The following is a 7,287-nucleotide window of genomic DNA, read 5'->3' as shown; positions in this document are numbered from 1 at the left end:
AAATCAAGCAATTAAAGTGCATCAAAGCTCTAGCCAAAGTCATGAGATTATGCATCATCAAATTATCATGCAATTATGGCAACAATCTCATGAAATCATGCAAAATTCACAATAGTTGCTTGAATCAATGTGTAAGTGTATATTCACCCAAAACTTGCCTTATTCACTAAGAAAATGCATGAAACTACCCTAAAATAGCAAAGAAAAGGTCAGTGAAACTGGCCTAAATGCCCTGGCATCACTGGTTAGTTCGAACTTTAATGGTGAGAGACTAGAAATATGGGCGAAGTCGGCGCGATGTTATTATGATAGCGTAACCAAATTTTTCTATTTTCTGGTAGTTCAGCTCGGATCCCTGCAATGCTTTGCTGATAAAGTATACGGGTTGCTGTCCGCTGTTGTCCTCTCGGACCAGTGCTGAAGCTATTGCCATATTTTCCACTGCGAGGTACAAGATGAGCGGTTCCCCCTTCTGAGGCCGACTTAATATAGGTGGTTCTCCCAGAAACTTTTTAAAGTTTTAAAAGGCTTGCTCACACTCGACTGTCCATTCAAACTCCTTTCCCTTCCTTATAGTGGCGTAGAAGGGGAGAGATCTTATTGCGGATCCCGCCAGGAATCTGGACAAGGCTACCAGCCGTCCGTTGAGTTGTTGCACCTCTTTGATACAAGTCGGGCTTTTCATGTCGAGTACGGCCCTGCACTTGTCCGGGTTTGCTTCGATTCCTCTCTGTGTGATCATAAAACCCACGAATTTACCGGCTTCTACCGCGAAGGTACATTTTGTGGGATTGAGTCGCATGCGGTGTTGTCTTATAGTGTTGAATACTTGTGTCAAGTCGGATAGTAACATCTCTTCATTCTGCGTCTTCACTAGCATGTCGTCTACATAGACCTCCATGATTTTTCCAATGTGATCCGAAAAAATTTTATTCATTAATCTTTGGTAAGTGGCTCCTGCATTTTTTGAGACCGAAAGGCATAACAATGTAACAGTAATTTGCCTTTGTGGTTAAGAAAGAGGTTTTTTTCTTGGTCGGGTGGGTACATTGGGATTTGGTTATATCCTGAGTATGCGTCCATAAAGGAGAGGTATTTGTATCCGGAGGAGGCATCTACCAATGCGTCGACGTTTGGGAGTGGATAAGGATCTTTTGGGCAAGCTTTGTTGAGATCGGTATAGTCAGTGCACATTCTCCACTTCCCATTTGACTTTTTTACCAAAACGACATTAGCAAGCCAGAGCGGGTATTTGACTTCTCTTATGAAGCCTGCCTCCAGTAGAGCTCGCACCTGTTCTTCCACCGCTTGAGAGCTTTCTGGTCCTAGTTTTCTGCGTCTTTGTTATACCGGCCAAGATCCTGGGTAGACTGCTAGCTTATGTCACATTAGTTTGGGATCTATACCTGGCATATCTGCGGCCTTCCATGCAAAGAGGTCGGCAATATCGCGTAGGAACTGTATGAGTGATTCTCTTATGTCCCCTTTTAGGAGTGTGCCGATGTTGGTTATTTGGTCCGGGGTGTTTCCGATCTGGATTTTTTCTATTTCTCCTTCAGGTTGTGGGCGAAGCTCCTCTTGCCTCCGAGCTCTACCAAGCTCGATTGTATGGAATTCTTCACCTCTTCCCCTGAGGTTTAGACTTTCGTTGTAATAGCGGCGCGCCATTTTCTGGTCTGCCTTTACTATGGCTATTCCTTCTGCGGTTTGGAATTTCATGCATAGATGCGGCGGAGTCGAGACTATTGCGCCGAGTTGATTTAACGTTGTTCGACCTATTAGAGCATTGTAGGCTGAGTTTACGTCAACAACGATGTAGTCTATTTTGAGTGTTCTTGACTGACTTCCCTTTCCAAAAGTTGTGTAGAGCGGAATGTATCCCATTGGTTAAACCGGGGTATCTCCTAATCCGAACAGGCTGTCCGGATATGCTTTGAGTTCCTTTTCTTCCAAGCCGAGTTTATCGAAGGCAGTTTTGAATAGGATATCGGCAGAGCTCCCCTGGTCTATTAGTGTACGATGGAGATTTGCGTTTGCCAGTATGATTGTGATGACCATGGGATCGTCATGTCCTGATGTGATGCCGGATGCGTCTTCTTTGGTAAAAGTGATCGCCGGGATGTCGGGTGCTTCCTTCCTTCCCGCGACGTGATATATGTCTTTGAGATGTCTTTTGCGGGATGACTTGGAGATTCCTCCTCCGGCAAATCCGCCGTGTATCATGTGGACGTGTCTTTCTGGTGTCCAGGATGATCGCATAGTGGGTCCAACATCCTCTGCACTTCTTCTTTTCCTTTGTTCATCTTTGTGGGTGGCCAGATATTGATCTAACCTTCCTTCTCGTAGGAGCTTTTTTATGACGTTTTTTAAATCGAAACACTCATTAGTGGAGTGTCCACGGATCCGATGATATTCACAGTATTCAGCCCGATTTCTTCCTCCTTTTTTGCCTTTGAGTGGTCGAGCTGGTGGTATTTTTTCTGTGTTGCAAACTTCTCTGTAGACATCCACAAGAGACACCCGAAGAGGGGTGTAATTGTGGTACTTTTTGATTTTTTCTCCGTGTTGATCTTCCTTCTTTCTGGAATCTTTGTCTTTATCCCGAGGGGTGAACCCTGGTTTTGAAGTCTGATTTTTCCTCCATGTTGATGTACTTTTCTGCTCGCTCCTGCACTTCGTTCAGAGATGTGGGATACTTCTTTGATATGGATTGACTGAAAGGCCCTTCTTGCAGACCGTTATTGAGACCCATGATGGCAGCTTCTGTTGGAAGGTTTTGTATATCCATGTATGTTTTGTTGAATCTCTCCATGTAGTTTCGCAGGGTTTCCCGCTCTCCTTGTCTGATTCCTAGTAAGCTCGGAGCATGTTTTGCTTTGTCCTTGTGGATGAAGAATCTGGCCTGGAATTTTTTAGCCAAGTCGTCGAAACTTGAGATGGACCTAGGAGGGAGGTTGTCGAACCATCTAATTTCTGTCTTTGTTAAAGTGGTTGGAAAGGCTTTGCAACGAACTGCATCTGAGGCATCAGTGAGGTACATTCTGCTTCTGAAGTTGCTGAGATGATGGGTGGGATCCGTCGTGCCGTCGTACAAGGTCATGTCTGGGAGTTTGAAGTCTTTTGGGATTCTTATTTTCATGATCTCCCTGGTGAATGGATCTTGTTCCTTACGGGTGCTATCTTCGGGGGTGGGATGGCTGGCTTTAGTCTTGACATCGGCCTCAAGTTTTGAGAGTTTGTTCTCCAATTCCCGGCGTCGTCTTATTTCTCTTTGTAGATCCTTTTCGGCCTCTCGTTGACGTAGAGCGTCTTCCTCGAGTTGCTTTAACTGACTTTGGAATGCCTCCAAGTCTCCCTTGAAGTTTTTATCATTGACTTGAGGAGTATCTTTTGGTGTTGTGCCCACGTTTTTGTGCGGCATTCTTTCTTTTAGATATGAGGTGTGATCGTTGTCATGGTCGTCCACCATGGTAATGGGATGACTTCCAGGTTCCCCGGCAACGGCGCCAATGTTCCAAGGGTTACCTGAAACTGTAGGTCGATCTCGGACGAGATCTTCTGTGCTGATCGGAGATGATGTGTCCGGTTTACTAGACTGACAATGCTGCTGATCCTTTGTCACCGGAGGGTGGTGGTACCTGCAAGGGACTCCGATGCTTAAGTTAGCAAGGGTATTAAGCAGGTTTTTATGTAGAATCAGAGTATGAGTTATATCTGGGTGCTCCAGTGTATTTATAATGGCGTTGAGTGACCTTCTTAGATAAGATAAGTTAGTTATCTTATCTTATCTTTATCTTATCTTTGATTGGGGTCCTTTTATCTTCAAGGGAACCACCTTTGTCTCTACGGGCTTGGGCCGCCCTTGGATTTGGGACGTGTTCCTCTATTTTGGGCCCTTTGTTTGGGCCGTCTGTGACTTGGCCGAGCTTTTTGAAAAGAGATCGGGTTGTCCTGACCTGAAGAGGTCGGTCTCTTTGTCTGTAGAACATCCCGGGTCGGACAGCTCGACCCAGGGTATGAACACCAACCATCACAAAGGAAAGGAGTGCTAGAATTGGAAGGAGTGGATTCTATCCTAGCTCAAAATAAGATGATGCAACAGCAAATTCAGCAACAATTTAAACAAATGACTAAGAGGATTGATAGCCTCCAAGTTGCAGTAGTGAATACAAGCCAACCATCAACCACATAGGGGCAGAATGAAGAAAACCAAGAAGATCAGTAACAGGAACAAGTAAACTATATGCAAACCAAGGAGCAGGACTAAATGAAGTTTATAGTGACACCTACAATCCATCCTGGAAGAACCATTCGAATCTCATATGGGGAGATAACCATAATCAAAATTAGCAGCCATGGCAAAGAAATTCAACACAAAACAACTCAAGAAACAACCAGAACCACAACCAGCAGAACAATAACCAAAATCCATATAGAAAACCCCAAAATAACTACCCCAATTCCAACCATTATCCATCCAATAACCCAGCCACTTACCAAAACACTTATCATTCACCCTCAACATCTCATAATCAGCCACAGATACCACAAGACTCTCAGAGGATCTCAAACCTAGAGATACTGATGGAAAAGATGATGAAGCAGTAAGAGATGACAAGCAAGAATCATGAAGCTTCAATAAGAAATATAGAAAGGCAGATTGGACAATTGTCCAAGCAAGCTGTGATTGAAAGGCCAACAAGCTTACTACCAAATGACACCATTCTGAATCCTAAAGGGGAATGCAAAGCTATTCAACTGAGGAGTGGTAGGACTTTGGTAAATAACAAAGAAACTATCAAAAAGCCTGTAGAAAATGACAAAAAGTCAGCAGAGAAAGAGGAAGCCAGCAACAAAGAAGAGTTGACAGCAAGCAAGCAAACTCAAGAGAAGCCTAAAAAAGGAGAGAAACAGCCACAAATTCCAAGGAAAGGGAAGCAAATAATGAAAGAACCAACTAATGAGCAAAAGCAAGTGAAGAAAACTCTCACAACTCCCTTGCCATACCCTCAAAAGTTTAACAAGGAGACCAAGGATCAACACTTCCCCAAATTCCTTGAAGTCTTTAAGAAATTGGAAATTAACATCCCCCTGGCTGAAGCATTAGAGAAAATGCTTCTATATGCAAAGTTCTTGAAAGAGCTTATCAATAAAAAGAGAAGTTGGCATGAGAAGGAAACCATTATGCTCACTGAGGAATGTAGTGTTGTGATTCAAATAGGCATCCCACCAAAGCTCAAAGATCCAGGGAGCTTTGTAGTTTCATGCACCATAGGCAAGATGACATTATAAAAAGCTCTCTGTGATCTAGGTGCCAGTATCAACTTAATGCCCCTCTCAATGATGAGAAAGCTTGCTGGTGCACGAAATTGCAATCACACTTTTTGCAATCCCGCACAACTAACCAGCAAGTGCACTGGGTCGTCCAAGTAATACCTTGCGTGAGCAAGGGTCGATCCCGCGGAGATTGTCGGCTTGAAGCAAGCTATGGTTATCTTGTAAATCTTAGTCAGGATATCAGAAATTATCAGGGTTGATTGTGAAAAGCAAAAGAACATGAAATAAGTACTTGTTATGCAATAATGGAGAATAGGTTGAGGTTCTGGAGATGCTCCATCTTCTGAATCTCTGCTTTCCTACTGTCTTCTTCATCAAACACGTAAGGCTCCTTCCATGGCAAGCTGTATGTAGGGTTTCACCGTTGTCAATGGCTACCTCTCATCCTCTCAGTGGAAATGTTCAACGCACCCTGTCACGGCACGGCTATCCATCTGTCGGTCCTCAATCAGGCCGGAATAGAATCCAGTGATTCTTTTGCGTCTGTCACTAACGCCCCGCCTTCAGGAGTTTGAAGCTCGTCACAGTCATTCAATCATTGAATCCTACTCAGAATACCACAGACAAGGTTTAGACCTTCCGGATTCTCTTGAATGCCGCCATCAATTCTAGCTTATACCACGAAGATTCTGATTAAAGAATCCAAGAGATATCTACTCAATCTAAGGTAGAACGGAGGTGGTTGTCAGGCACACGTTCATAGTTGAGAATATGATGAGTGTCAAGGATCATCACATTCATCCGGGTTAAGAACAAGTGATATCTTAGAATGGAAGCAAGCATAATTGAATAAGAAACGGTAGTAATTGCATTAATCCATCAAGACACAGCAGAGCTCCTCACCCCCAACCATGGGGTTTAGAGACTCATGCCGTGGAAGGTATACAAAGAAACGTGTAAAAGTGTCATGAGGTACAGATACAATGTCAAAAGATCCTATTAATAGTAAACTAGTAACCTAAGGTTTACAGAAATGAGTAAATGACAGAAAAATCCACTTCCGGGCCCACTTGGTGTGTGCTTGGGCTGAGCATTGAAGCTTTCATGTGTAGAGACCTTTTCTGGAGTTAAACGCCAGCTTTCATGCCAGTTTGGGCGTTTAACTCCAAGTTTTATGCCAGTTCCAGCGTTAAACGCTGGAAATTCTGAGGCTGAATTGCCACGCCGGTTTGGGCCATCAAATCTTGGGCAAAGTATGGACTATCATATATTGCTGGAAAGCCCAGGATGTCTACTTTCCAACGCCGTTGAGAGCACGCCAATCGGGCTTCTGTAGCTCCAGAAAATCCACTTCGAGTGCAGGGAGGTCAGAATCCAACAGCATCTGCAGTCCTTTTCAGTCTCTGAATCAGATTTTTGCTCAGGACCCTCAATTTCAGCCAGAAAATACCTGAAATCACAGAAAAACACACAAACTCATAGTAAAGTCCAGAAAAGTGAATTTTAACTGAAAACTAATAAAAATATACTAAAAACTAACTAGATCATACCAAAAACATACTAAAAACAATGCCAAAAAGCGTATAAATTATCCGCTCATCACAACACCAAACTTAAATTGTTGCTTGTCCTCAAGCAACTGAAAATCAAAATAGAATAAAAAGAAGAGAATATACTATAGACTCCAAAATATCAAAGAAACATAGTTCCAATTAGATGAGTGGGACTAGTAGCTTTTTGCCTCCGAACAGTTTTGGCATCTCACTCTATCCTTTGAAGTTCAGAATGATTGGCATCTATAAGAACTCAGAACTCAGATAGTGTTATTGATTCCCCTAGTTAAGTATAATGATTCTTGAACATAGCTAGTGTATGAGTCTTGGCTGTGGCCCAAAGCACTCTGTCTTCCAGTATTACCACCGGATACATACATGCCACAAACACATAATTGGGTGAACCTTTTCAGATTGTGACTCAGCTTTGCTAGAGTCCCCAACTAGAGGTGTCCAG

The sequence above is a fragment of the Arachis stenosperma genome, chromosome 6 (assembly GCF_014773155.1).
Source record: "Arachis stenosperma cultivar V10309 chromosome 6, arast.V10309.gnm1.PFL2, whole genome shotgun sequence".
Taxonomy (NCBI): Eukaryota; Viridiplantae; Streptophyta; class Magnoliopsida; order Fabales; family Fabaceae; genus Arachis; species Arachis stenosperma.
Note: the sequence above shows the minus strand (reverse complement) of the source record.